This window comes from Leptodactylus fuscus, chromosome 2 (genome assembly GCF_031893055.1).
Source record: "Leptodactylus fuscus isolate aLepFus1 chromosome 2, aLepFus1.hap2, whole genome shotgun sequence".
NCBI classification, from domain to species: domain Eukaryota; kingdom Metazoa; phylum Chordata; class Amphibia; order Anura; family Leptodactylidae; genus Leptodactylus; species Leptodactylus fuscus.
In genome coordinates, this window is record NC_134266.1 from 47,767,378 (window position 1) to 47,781,341 (window position 13,964).

Here is a 13,964-nt window from a genome sequence, read left to right on the forward strand (position 1 = left end):
TCCGAGGATCTAGGAGTGGTAATTGAAAGTAAAATCTGCCAGTGCAATGAGCGCTTACATCTGTATTAATAGAAGCTCTATGAAAGCGCTAATGGCCAAACCCCAGTGGGCCCTGGACCAGGTTTGCTGGGTGCTGGCGCCGGCCCTGCTTTACACTACAACTCTTACTGATTTTTAATCCAATAAAAAGATTATGAAACCTATATAACCCAAATATAGTGGGATATTCTTTTCTTATAGAAATACTTCCAGTTAGGGCCCCAAATGCTTTGACACACAACACACAACATGAATGCAGATGGTTTCCCACACTTCCTAATGCAGAAACAAGAGACATCATGTTCTCTTCCCCTTTGACCTATTCAGCTGACAGGATGTTGTCATGAATCCATTCAGTAGTACTAACATATGAGGTCATAGTCTATGAGAAGTAATCATTCACTTGCCAATATGGAGGCCTGAATTTCATCCAAACTACTATTACAGAACAGGAAGAGACTGTAATCATGTGAACTCGTACATGTGGCTCCATTCCATATTATGGAAAAACTAACACAGAGGAAATGTGGTATTTCCTTATGGTAAAAACCGGCCAGATCACAACTTCTATGTTTCTACTTCAGGTTACAAAATAAAAGTACAACCCCAGATGGTTCCTGGGGAGAACATCTGCACTTGTCTTTTTTACTAGTTTGCATAAATCCCCTACTGGGGAGAGATTTCGCAAAACTAGTGCAAAGGAAAAATAGACAATCCAGATCTTATTTTTCACTAGGGTTTAGAAAATGAGAACAAGTTCTAGACGGGATGACACATAAGCCCATTAGGGTAAATCTATTTCATTGAGAGGGGACATGGTATGCAAGACTATTTATCTGGACAGTTAGTATGCAGTGTGGAAGTATGAAGTACGCCTAGACAAGGCTTCCCTTGCCAATAACAGCTGATTGACAAGGGTTACCAAAAGTAAACACCATGTGATAAATGGATATGCACCCAGTTTCTTTTAAAAAAAAAAAAAAAAATCCTACAATTCTGATTCAGGCTGCTAAGCCAAATAATATGCAGACACTTCCTGTTTTCTATTGTTTCAGTCAATGTTATTTGCAGGGTTAATTACCAATTTGCTTTGTCATTACGTCATGAGCCAGCAATTGATATTCCGGTGTGAACGACCTCGGCGAGGGTTTTTATGGTGATTATTTTGTTATGAACCTTGTGCTAGGACTAAGGGTCTTATGCACGGAAACGCGTAAGTGGGTTTAACATGTAGTGTTTTCCATTTTATATTTTCACTTTTTTCATGTTAATTAAAGATTAAGTTTTACATATTTCTTACGACTTTTCGTGTGCTGAATAATTTCTTGTGGTTTGTAGGTTGTTAACCTAAAGGGTTTATCCTGTACCTTCGAAGGTCAGACTCCGATCCACACCGGTGACCCTGGACATGTGAGTGGGCTATGTAAAGTCCATAGGATCAGATCCTAACCCCTGTGTGTTTGACCCATAGTCCATCTCCAGCAAACAGGAAGTCACAGACTATTTTAGGCTTGGTGACAAGAGTTAGAATTGCAACATTTTTATAATTAAAAAAAAAAAATATATATATATATATATATATATATATATATATAGATATATATATATATATATATATATATATATATATATAATTACAAACCCCCCTCTTTTGATAAAATGTGAAGGAGCCTATATTACTTTACTGGGACATCAAAATGTCTGGCCGTGACATCATTATAATTATTTTCTTCATATGTTGTGATGTCACAGTGTACAATGATATTTTTTGTGTGCATTTTCCCTGTACTGTGACATCACTGTTTATATTACTATTGTACTGTGACATCACTTTTGTACTGTGACATCACTTTTGTACTGTGACATGCATTATTCTTGAACTGTGACATTGCTGAGTCCATTATTCCAGTACTGTGACATCGCTGTGTGTATTATCCCTGCTCTGTGGCATCACTGAATGTATTATCCCTGAACTATAACATCACTGTGTATATTATCCCTGTGCTGTGACATCACTGTGACAGCATACCTCCCAACCGTCCCGATTTCCGCGGGACAGTCACGATTTGGGTGACATGTCCCGCGGTCCCAGTTGGAGGGAGGTATGTCCCGATTTCAACTCAGATCTGCGTCCAGAGGACGCAGATCTGAGTTGAACACATATGCGGCTGAAGCAAGGAGCTGACACATGTCAGCTCCTCGCTTCGCCGCTGCGCGCCTCTCTCGCTGACACATATGCGGCTGAAGCAAGGAGCTGACACATGTCAGCTCCTCGCTTCGCCGCTGCGCGCCTCTCTCGCTTACACATATGCAGCTGAAGCAAGGAGCTGACACAGGTCAGCTCCTCGCTTCGCCGCTGCCCGCCTCTCTCCCTGACACATGCGGCTGAAGCTGCTCGCGTGCTCGCTTCGCCGCTGCGTGTCTCTCTCGCTGACACATGAGGCTGAAGCGAGGAGCTGACCTGTGTCAGCTCCTCGCTTCGCCGCTGCCGCCGGCTCCTGGCTTGTAGACGCGATGTACAAGCCAGGAGCCGGCGGCAGCGGCGAAGCGAGGAGCTGACACAGGTCAGCTCCTCGCTTCAGCCGCATGTGTCAGCGAGAGAGACACGCAGCGGCGAAGCGAGCACGCGAGCAGCTTCAGCCGCATGTGTCAGGGAGAGAGGCGGGCAGAGAGTGGCGAGGGAGCGGAGGAGAAGGTAAGTTTAATGTGGAGGTGGAACGTGAATCTGGGGGCAGATGAAGGAGAGGACGGCATGACAGTGGGGGCAGAGATGGAGAGGACGGCATGACACTGGGGGCAGAGATGTGGGGACATGAATCTGGGGGCAGAGATGGAGAGGACATGAATCTGGGGGCAGAGATGGAGTGGGCATGACACTGGGGGCAGAGATGTGGGGACATGAATCTGGGGGCAGAGATGGAGGGACATGAATCTGGGGGCAGAGATGGAGTGGACATGAAACTGGGGGCAGAGATGTGGGGACATGAATCTGGGGGCAGAGATGGAGGGACATGAATCTGGGGGCAGAGATGGAGTGGACATGAAACTGGGGCAGAGTTGTGGGGACATGAATCTAGGGGCAGAGATGGGGGTACATGAATCTGGGGGCAGAGATGGGGGACATGAATCTGGGGGCAGAGATGGAGGGACATGAATCTGGGGGCAGAGCTGTGGAGACATCAATCTGGGGGCAGAGATGGAGAGGACATGAATCTGGGGGCAGAGATGTGGGGACATGAATCTGGGGGCAGAGATGTGGGGACATGAATCTGGGGGCAGAGATGGAGAGGACATGAATCTGGGGGCAGAGATGGAGGGACATGAATCTGGGGGCAGAGATGGAAGAGGGACATGAAACTGGGGGCAGATGAAGGGTGTATATGAAACTGGGGGAGAGATAGAGGGGGGACATATAATTTACGGGTGACTGTAGGAGGATTATACTGTGTGAGGGCACATGAAAAAAATAATGAGTGGGTGGAGTCAACACAAAAGTGGGCGGGGCTAAATTTGCCGCGGCGCGCTACGCGTGCCACGCATTTTGTCCCTCTTTCAGTTCTTCAAAAGTTGGGAGGTATGACTGTGTATATTCTCCCTGTACTGTGACATCACTGTGTGTATTATCCCTGTACTGTGACATCACTGTAGGACAATCTAGATGGACATGTAGGACAATATACTGTAGTCTAGATGGAGAGGTAGCTTCCCCCTTTCCCTTTTCTTAGTAGAAGCAAGACAGTGAGTTGCTCAGCCATCACATCTCAGTAAATTGTGGATTGTTGGCTTCAAAGCAAGTGTGCATTGGTGCTAGGATGTCTAGCTCTGGTAGGTGTCCTAAAACTGCTTCACTGACTTGGTTATTTTATAATGAATATTCCCACTTTCTTGAGGAAATCCTGTGCACACCCCTGAAGTGACGCACCACCCATGATCAACAGTGGCTACCTAATAAGCTGGTACAGAATATATACAGACAATATATACAGACTTACTTCCAGAACAATATAAGGTGATTTAATCCATCCTGGTGCGTCAGAAGAACTGATTAAACAATAAAGATGGATCTGTTCTATGGTTGACTATAATGGAGTCCATTGGGTATCCGTTGTTTTCTTCCCGACATTGTGATTGAAGGATTTTTTTGTCCACGATTTTAGACGAGCTCTGCACTCCAAATGGAGACTCTGACACAAATGTGAACATAGCCTTACATGCGAATCCCTGAAACTTTTTGAAATTACTAGGCTGGCGTGGATGTGTTAGTCCTCCAAAGGAGAAGACACTCTTCAATAAATGAGTGAAAGCTCAGCAACAGTAATGGCATCTGGCCACTGCCATATATATATATATATATATATATATATATATATATATATATATATATATATATATACAGACCAACGGCACCACTGATCTCTACGGGGTCAGGTATCGGCCCACCACTAACTAGATATTTTTGGTCTATCCTACAGAAAGTCCCCTTTATACAGAAGAAGAATTACTGTAGTGAGGTTATACTATATACAACGTTATAATAAACTATAGTAAGCTTTAGTGTAGTAACCCCAGCATGTAAAGTATGAGAAAAACAAATAGTTGATAAAACAATCATTCTGCATTTGCAGAAGCACCACACCTTTTGTGAAACATTCTCTTTTTTCTTTCCGCTTCTGTTGCACACATTTTCCATACATGCAGGTTACATGAATATTTTCCCAAAAGGTCAGTGACTCAAGCCATATCCTGTGCCATAGATGAGTGTCTGGCATGGATTGTATCCAGAAAGGTGCATGACATGAGAAGTTCATTGTTTTCTTTCCAAAATGATACATAGAGATAAGAGAATCCTAAGATTTGTCCATAACTATGTTACTTTTTTGTCCATAACTATGGGACAGAGGTGTCATTAGATATGACTGTTATCAGACACCGCAGAGGATAAGGATGGCTTCTTTTTCCTGCTTGACATATAATATTAATCATATGATACCTTATGAGATTGGGTAAAGTATAAATTTACAAGCACCGCACCCCATTGTGCTCCACAGGGGGACGCTGTGAAAGGTCAGGGCCTCTAGACAATAATGATCATGGGCCCGTTACCAACCATTGTAGCTATACTAGGCTAAGGCCAGACACCATGCCAGAATTTTTATATCTTTGATATCCATATAAGCCTAATATTGTCATACTCCATATCCAGGGCCGGTTCCAGGTTTTTATGGGGCCCTTGGGCGACAGAGCCTCAGTGGGCCCCCTTGTGGAGGAAGCAGGGGAGTCGGGACACTGCACGTCACAGATGAAGCGAGTGACGTCACACAGGAGTGTGGCGTCACCAACACCATACCTCCCAACTTTTGAAGAGTAGAAAGAGGGATGAGCTGAAATCGGGACAGGCAAGTGCTGGGGCGGGCAAGTGCCAGGGGGCCCCCAGAGGCTCTGTGGGCCCTGGCTCTTGCCTGTGCGCTGACGCCGGCCCTGTCCATACCAGCTGAAAACTCCCCTACTGACAGTCCGTAGCTCTATACTGTCAAAGGGGGCGTTCCTTACCACCCAGCCATGACGCTTAGCTGTGAGGAACGCCCCCCCAGTACTAGTCTATGGACGTGTACTGTCAGACGGGAAAGACGTTCATCTCCGTTGAGCGTAATGGGTTATTCCGATCCTGATCTACAGTTTCCCTTTCTCCTGTATAGCTCTACATGGTTTATTACATAGTGTATACCTTGTTATAGATGTATAAAAAAAAGAATACTTCTTTGCACTTCAATGTTACGTGTGTGCGGCTAAATTATTGTTCCTCCCATACAGATTTGGGTTTGAGGAAAAAGAAGAGAAAGTCAAAATGTAAGTTAAAAAGATGGGGGAGTCAGGTCTCTGCCCTGTTGGAGTCCCTGCTCAGCTGTAAGGGGCCCTGGTGGCCAAGTTAGGGAGAAGGTGGCTAAGTTAGTGGGAGTCTTGACTAAGCTAGAGGGCGTCTTGGCAGTCCTTGGCAAGGGATAAATGAAACATGAAATATTGAAGCTAAGTAAATTATGGTATTGATTCGAGTGCTCCCTTTCTCAGTACAAGGGCCTCTAATGTCATTTTCATATAGACTGTAAAGGCGACACTTTAGCTCAGCATTTTGACCAAATATGGGAACTTTTCAGAAAGACGCTGCAACTTGTCTGGATTTCCGCAGTTTATACAGAGTTTGCAAGGCCACGGGAAACTCAAGATGCAAAGGTTTTGAATGGAAGAAGAATCAGCTACAAAAATATATATTAAAAAGTTTAAGCTAAATTCCCTGTATTTGGATATGTAGCTATGTATAAAGAAGTATACACGGTAAGGGGACTGAACTATTATCTTTGTCAGCACTCAGAAACACATGGAAACTGATTCCAGTGGAAAAAGCTGTAACCATTGGCAAAAATCCAGCAGAGTATTCTGGATTCTTGGCTATTTTTAAGGCTTGGCTGAAATGAGGAATAAGGAAATCTCAGTTGAGGAGAATTTCTTTCTAAAAACCAATGTCAAGTCTCAGATTTGATTGACCTTGGAACATTAAAGGGGTTGTCTTAAAATTTGGCAAAGGGCTCATAGTGGGTTAAGATGAAGGCACTGTCATATCACTGATGGCTTAGTGCTTCCATTTTACCAGGTCTCATCTCGAAATGACTGTTTAGCCGATCACCTGATAAGGTGATTGGTCATAGCAAGTCCTAGGACCAAAGGGACCGTGGTCACTGGTAATTGCAAATTAGGGTCTACTAGTCAACACAGTCACACAGAGACCCCAACCAAAGTGATAGTATACCCTAATCTGAATGAGCAGTAAAAGGGCTTATATCCTTGGAATGGATGTGCATAAACAAAACAACAAAATGCTCAGGGTGACAGCGCTGGTCAGATCATTTATGGCATTGGATTTTTCAGACCTGATGACAGATTCTCTTTAATCCTCCTTTGATCACATAAAAATGCTAAAATGCTAAAGATCTTAAACCAGCCCTTGCAGTATATGACAAAAAAGATCAAATCATCAGGTTTCCCTGCTACAAGATGGCACAGCCATTATAGTTCTCAATGTGCAGATGTTAAGGTAGACTTAAAATGGATGCCAAGGGTATTGGTGATATGGAGAGAGACCATCAGTATGATTTCTTGTTACATATGTGATACCAAAGGGTATGTCAAATAGGAACATACCCTACAATAGTGACATAGCTGAGTCAATGGCATTAATAAAATTGGGGACAAGGGTAAAGATGGGCATATTTGTGATTTGGTATATTTGATAAAGATAATCTCATCTCTTACACTATACATATGTTGGCTGTATTCTGTTTGCATTTAGTGATTGAGATATATATATATATATATATATATATATATATATATATATATTATTATTATTATTATTATTATTTATAATTATAATATTAATAATTAATATATAATTGTATATGTAGATATATAGCAACACATATAACATATATTTACATATATACAATTGATTCAGCAAACATATATATATATATATATATATATATATATATATATACACATATATATTTGTATCTGTAAATACAATCAATAACACAAACCTATGTGTAGGGAAGGAGTTAAATCCTGCAGGCTGTAACAAGAATCTCCTTTTCTGTATCTCTTAAAGACAAATGCATGTTCCCATGTAAAAATGACCAGACTAGACCTCAATGTGATGAAGCTTTTCCAGTCTATCAGATTTTGGCAAGCCCCCACAAGCCCTCAAAGCCTCCCAGTAGTGAAGGCATCCAGTACCCTCACATACTTCACTGACTTTAAATGATCCCTATGTGTAGGAAAAATGACATTTTTACAGTAATCCAACCTAACCCAAGGCACATACAAAGCATATATACTATACAAAGACAGACACATCCACAGCAAACACAAGTAAATGAATACATGAGACAGTTTTATGTGACACTGTGTTATACACTGGAGTCTTCATTGCTCTCACACCAGTTCCTGTGGGAACCAACAATAGTTGTTTTTTTCCCATGCAGAATATCCAAGCCCCTAATATCTCCCCCACTGCTGCTCTGCGAATATCTAGCTGACCATACTGAAAAAGCAGAAATTCCTATGTGTAAACTTGTAGCAAGTATGACCGATGCCCAAGACACACCCTAGTTTCTATCCTAGAAGGAAAGAGTAAGAGCTGGTGCTTTACATATGGAACCTATTAGACTTTCCTCTAGAATAAAACACTAATACAATGTACAACAGATGAGTAAAGGTAACAAAGACTAATAAAACTCCTTCATAGACTCTACATAGCATTGGCAAATTGATATAAACAATCTTAAGACATTTGTGAAGTCTTTTCAAGCTACTTCCATCCATGTTAAAGGGAAGATTTTTAATACTGAACCCCTTAGAAGAGCTAATATGGATTTCTAAAGACTGATCTCCAGCCAGTAGCAAAATTAGGGAGACATACCCAGACACAAGATCCAAAAACCTCCTGAAAACCTCTTATGAAAGCTTTTCTTTTTCTTCCACCCTTAATCTAACTCATCATCTTACAGAACTTGACAATCCTCTGGCTGCAAACATCTCAATCTTTTCTTAAAACCTCTAAAAATGAAGACATTGTACCTAGTCCCCCCTCTGTCCTCTCCCCAGCTCCCTGGTAAACTACATCAGCTTGCTTTAGTCTTAAATTTCAAGCTAAAACTAATATGAACAGGTAGAACAGTTTCTACTCAATACTAAGAGATATGAAATATCCACTTACTGTATATAAGAGCAGGTCTGAGATCTCTCTCCTGGCAGATGAAGCCACCAAACAGGCAGAAAGTGACAACCCTGATCAAGTCCTATGTGCAATGTAAAGTCACAGATGAAGATCCAATGCAGAGCAATAGAAGCCTAGCACACTCCTGTGCCTAAAATCCCATCTACAAGCCTTTGCATGCCATTGGATGGACTGTCTGTCTTTATAAGTCACGTTGTATGAGGTTAACCCTATGTGCTGAGGAAAGAAGTGGTGGGGAGATGGAGTAATAGTAACTTTCTGCAGCATTTTCTATGGATATATAGGTTTTAGCTCTTATAGGACCATTGTATAGACCCCTTATATGAACTTTATCTTGTGGTAAGACTTCCCTGGCACCAAGCATAACATCCAATCCCTTCTGTAAAACCCCTCTTACCCCTCCCTTGTTACATCTGAGTGCCCCCTTTTCTTCTAGCTCACACAATCCCTCCCTTTCTTCTCTGTCTGTTCCTCCATTGTGCTCTCCTCTCTTTCAGAGTTATTTGCAGCCCTTATGAGTTCTTAGGTTACTTTTTTTTAGGATATTTATGTCATTCTTTTAGCTGTAAACAGGACACAGTAGTTTTTGTTACTTTGTAGCTGCAATATCTCTAAAATAAACACTTGACAAGAAGAAACAGATCTGTCTGTATAGATATATTTCCTGGGTTGCTGAACCACCCATACTATGCTGGTGTTGGAGATAAGAGCACACCCAACCTAACCACAAAACTTACAAAATGGGGAACTGTAGAGAGGACACAGATGACACCATGTACAGCGCTGTCACATTGCAAACTGACACAGTCCATCTCATGACCATCACTAGTAGTCCTATAGCATACTAGCTATTGTAATATACTGGACTAGCAAAACCACATTGATCCATTCAGATCATAAGGCATATAATGACAATACAGAATATTGAGACTTGTGCTTACATACCCTAAACCAACTGTTCCCCCAGAACTTGGCACTTCTATATACAAGTATTCAGGATATGGATCTATCAAATAACAGACCAGCAATGAATAATGATAAAGATGTTTTATTGTGAACCATTACTTGGTAGAGTCTTAAAGTCTTCTTATCTTCTACTTACATAGAGAACATCCACTTGTGAACAGTAGTTCAATCCATTATCTTCTTCATTGTCCAACCCTTGACTGTTCACTCTCCAGTGCTGAAATGGTAGTCTTATTGCTTCACATTGCAGCCTTGTCCATAGTCACATACCGAAATCTAACCATATGTGAAATAGACAGATCCTTCCTGATAGAAAACTTCTGCCTTCTTACTAATCCTTGACCTTAGTGGCGGCAGATCTAGAAGCGCAGAATGCTCCTGATTCCTCCTTGTGATGACAGGTTTGCACTGTGCTCGGCGCTGGCTACTGCTGTTATGTCTTAGAGACTGAGCAGGAGATGCAGGAAGTTCTGTATAGAAATGATGCACAACTGAGCACCCAGCAAAATAAGAGAACTGACACCAGGAAAGGAGGGGGCTGGAGCTCACCATCATCACTGAAGCCTTATTGTTGTAAGTTTTCCATCATGCCCTTGTTCACATTGTGTCTAGACTCATTCCCACTTTGTATGTGGCTTGTTACTTGGGGCTGCACCTGACATGTTTCTCAATGTAGGACAATTAGATCATTTTCTTTATTAATAATAATACGTTAAGATCTGATAATTCCATATAGGAAACAATGATGAAAGAGTTAATGTGCTTGATGTCATCCCTTTATTGTAGGATTGCTTATCCATAGTCTATATGAGCAGGATATAGCGTAAGACTTATATTAATACTGGTGAATAATGAATGCATTTACCTGTTACCAAAAATTGTGTAAATTGTACCAAATATATAGAATTAGAATGTACGACATAATATATTTATCCAACTTACTAGAAATACTATACATGTTTGTTACCTTATGAACGGAATACATGTCACATGGTCTTTGATGAATTGAATGATCTTCATCGTGTATCTCTAGAAACTTTTTCAGGATGTTATCATAAAGAAGGCATAGAATCTTTCTAAGGCTATGGCCACATGTACCCTGAGGTAAGGTCCATTTCACATCGTGCGTTCCTGCAAGCAGTACTTTTCCCTCTGCATTTTTTGGTCAGGAACCGAGTGGAAACCACACGGACTCCATTACAGTCTATGGGGTCCACTGGTTAAATAAGGTAACTACTTTTTATGCAGATATCTTTCCATTCGGAGGATCCCCAAGAGGACTAACCCAATGGAAACCCAAACACAGATGTGAATCGGGCCTGATTCAAATGGAAAAACCACAGTGTTTTTGCAGGTAAAATGAGCATGCTGAATTTTTCAGTAATACATGAGTTTTCCCCATTTGACTTACATAGAGGGGCAAAAATTCTGTGGCCTCCCCTAAACACATAATAAATGCCCTTGTTACACAGATGCAAACAGAGCTGTATTTCCTGACTCCAATGAAGGGGGCAGAGCTGCCACAATCACCTGGGCACCTATAGCATGTAGCCATCACCACCACTGACACTTGATACCCAAATGGGAAATGAAGTGCAGGTCCACAGAATGTGGCCACTTTCTATACTTTATTGGTGTTATTCATACACCTTAGTACAATATAGTTTGGGAACTATATGATTAACACAACATCATACACTATAGGAGAGATAGACAACCATATAGAACATAGCACAGGATTCCAACCAGCAGACAGGTGCAACATGGGTCCCAATTCAAAATCTGTGCTAGAACCCCCCCCCCCCCCCCCCCCATCCCAGGTGCCTGGATATTACTGCAACCTCTGCACCCCCATTAAGTTATACCACGTCCAGCCCATGACTATATTGTAATATGTCATGATCACTCATTTATAGACCTCTGATATATACAATGAAGGTTTCCAAGTAATGTCAGCAAGCAGAGACTTTGAATACCATGAGGAATTGATACAGAAGGTATATAGGAAAAATGTAGAACTGCTTTCTATGGTGAATAAGCTTCATTTGCAGAAACTGTAAGAGCTCCTTCAGTAAGTGAAGCCGTTAACACCATCCTCCTCCCCGCCACACAGGAAGTGGTGTGAAGAAAATGACAAAATGTGCGATTTCAGTTATTTAAATATTTAATGTGTTTCCTATAAAAGACGCCGTCTACAATGTGTTTGTTTTTCAATAAGTAATGAGGCAGAATTGGCTGGGACTGTTACCCAGCACATTACACTCATGGGTTAATGGCACGTTCCCATTGTCTGTTTTATGTATAACAAGTTCGGGACGTGAAGACAGTTATTGTTATGGCAAAGGGGAGACGAAACAAACTCGTGATTATCAATAATTTGCTGTTCCTATTGTAGTTTCTGTTATGAGACATTGTCTATCTGGAACAGAGTTTCTCACCCTTTTCGGGAAGTTTCAACCAAGGGACACTGGTGTCCGTCATGTTATAGGTTCTGCTCCCTCTGTCCTGCTTTCCTAAGTGGGAAGGAACAAAACCCTTTTGCTTATAGGGGCACCTACTGAGGCCACAGAAAGCTATACGGATTTTTTAGATTCTGACCAACTTCTTGCTTATTAGATTATGGATCAGAAACTGTCTGTCTATTCAGTGCAGACTGCCCACTGCTGTAGAGACCCCCTAACCCAACCTGACATCTTATAACATCTGCCTTTGCTTGTCAGCTACTTTGCCTCAGTATTTGCATTTGGTGGGTGGTTTGGGCATCACTAGCCCCCCAGGAGCATTGGAACCTGTGCATTTGCTAAATCTGTCATTTCCAGAGCACTGGTTCTCAGCCATAGCACATACACCCTAGGATTACATGGCGTACCCCATGGGTACACATACCATAGGATGATCTAGAGCCTGAAAATAGATATTTCCATGGTCACGCTGAAAACCTCAAGTCAGGTACATCTTTACTTTAACTTCTGAATGATACAGTATCTGTTCAGACAGACTGATTTGTACATTTGGGGCTCTGTATGTTGTATTACTAACCATTATCCCCTTCATCTCCAACTGCAATCAATCCACCACTGATTCTGGTACAGTTGGCATTTTTCTGTAGTCCCCACCATTCTTGAGCAATCATTGCTGTTAGTTTCAGCAATGTCTCTGCAGTCTCTTGGTGTTCCCTGTCGTTCTATTCCAGCCCAGGACTACCCGCCTGACATTAGAGAGAATAATTGTGCTGAAACTAATACAAAGGATTGCTCAGGAATGGTGGGGTCTAGAGAAAAAATTATAATATTAAGTAATAATCACTTAATTTATAGCCTTCTCATGAAGACAACCCCTGTCCATATTTCCTATTAGGAAATATGGACATTGTGGAATGGGACCGCACCAGTATGATCTAAAATCATGACCTGGTTAGTGAGAGAGACTTCTATTCTAGTGGACCTGTCCTTGTAATACATGGGCAACCATTCATTTTAATGGCTGGGAACAGGACTTGGAACATTCGGCTGATCACTGCGGTATCTCTAATGAGACAATCCTTTAAGACATTCTCTGCCATTAGTTGATTTTTGAGTGATGAATGAGTCAGTGTTTTGCTGCAAATGCTATTTTGTTAGGGCAGACTTTACAAGTACTTAGCCTGTCAGTTCTGATAGTGTCTTTTGTGATAGAAATTTGGCTACGTTCATGTTAATGAAGGCTCAATATACAAACTACCATCTGAGGTTCATTGGATCCACCAGATGAAATAAATTTATAGACTCATATTCTATCTACACACAGGATATGACATGAATAAGATCACTTATATTACTTGTCAATCTGCCCATGAGAAATAGACCCTAGTACCAAGTGATAGGCAGCTGCAAATGGAATTGTCTTCTGTTGTACATGTAGGACCTATTATTATGTCAGGCATCGGGCCGACCAGAGTCCTCTAGTATTCTGATAGTCTAGCCTTGTAGAGATGCATTCCAGCTTTTATGTAACTCTGTGCTGAGGCCAAATTCTTCAGATAAAGAAAATAATTCTGGAAATAGGTCATATTATTTCCTAACATGAGTAACAGTCAGGCAGGAAAGATATGAACACATGTAAGATCTGTGAAGTATTGAATGATGTTACAGTTCACTCCCTATCTGATGTCATTCCTATACAATAATTA

General features: G+C 41.6%; 1 protein-coding gene across 2 annotated transcripts in view; it reads right to left on the minus strand.

Moving 5' to 3' along the window:
* The window catches only part of LOC142194555 (transient receptor potential cation channel subfamily V member 1-like), a 66,192-nt gene extending 56,005 nt beyond the window's left edge, over positions 1–10,187 (minus strand). The window contains exons 1-2 of one of the 2 annotated variants that reach the window (XM_075263758.1): positions 9,933–10,187; positions 8,810–9,046 (exon numbers count right to left, since the gene is read on the minus strand). The gene's annotated coding sequence lies outside the window, so the exon portion shown is untranslated. Of the gene's footprint in view, positions 1–8,809; positions 9,144–9,932 lie in introns of those variants that run through there. The other variant, XM_075263757.1, reaches the window with a different exon arrangement.
* Between the last annotated feature and the right edge of the window lie 3,777 nt (positions 10,188–13,964).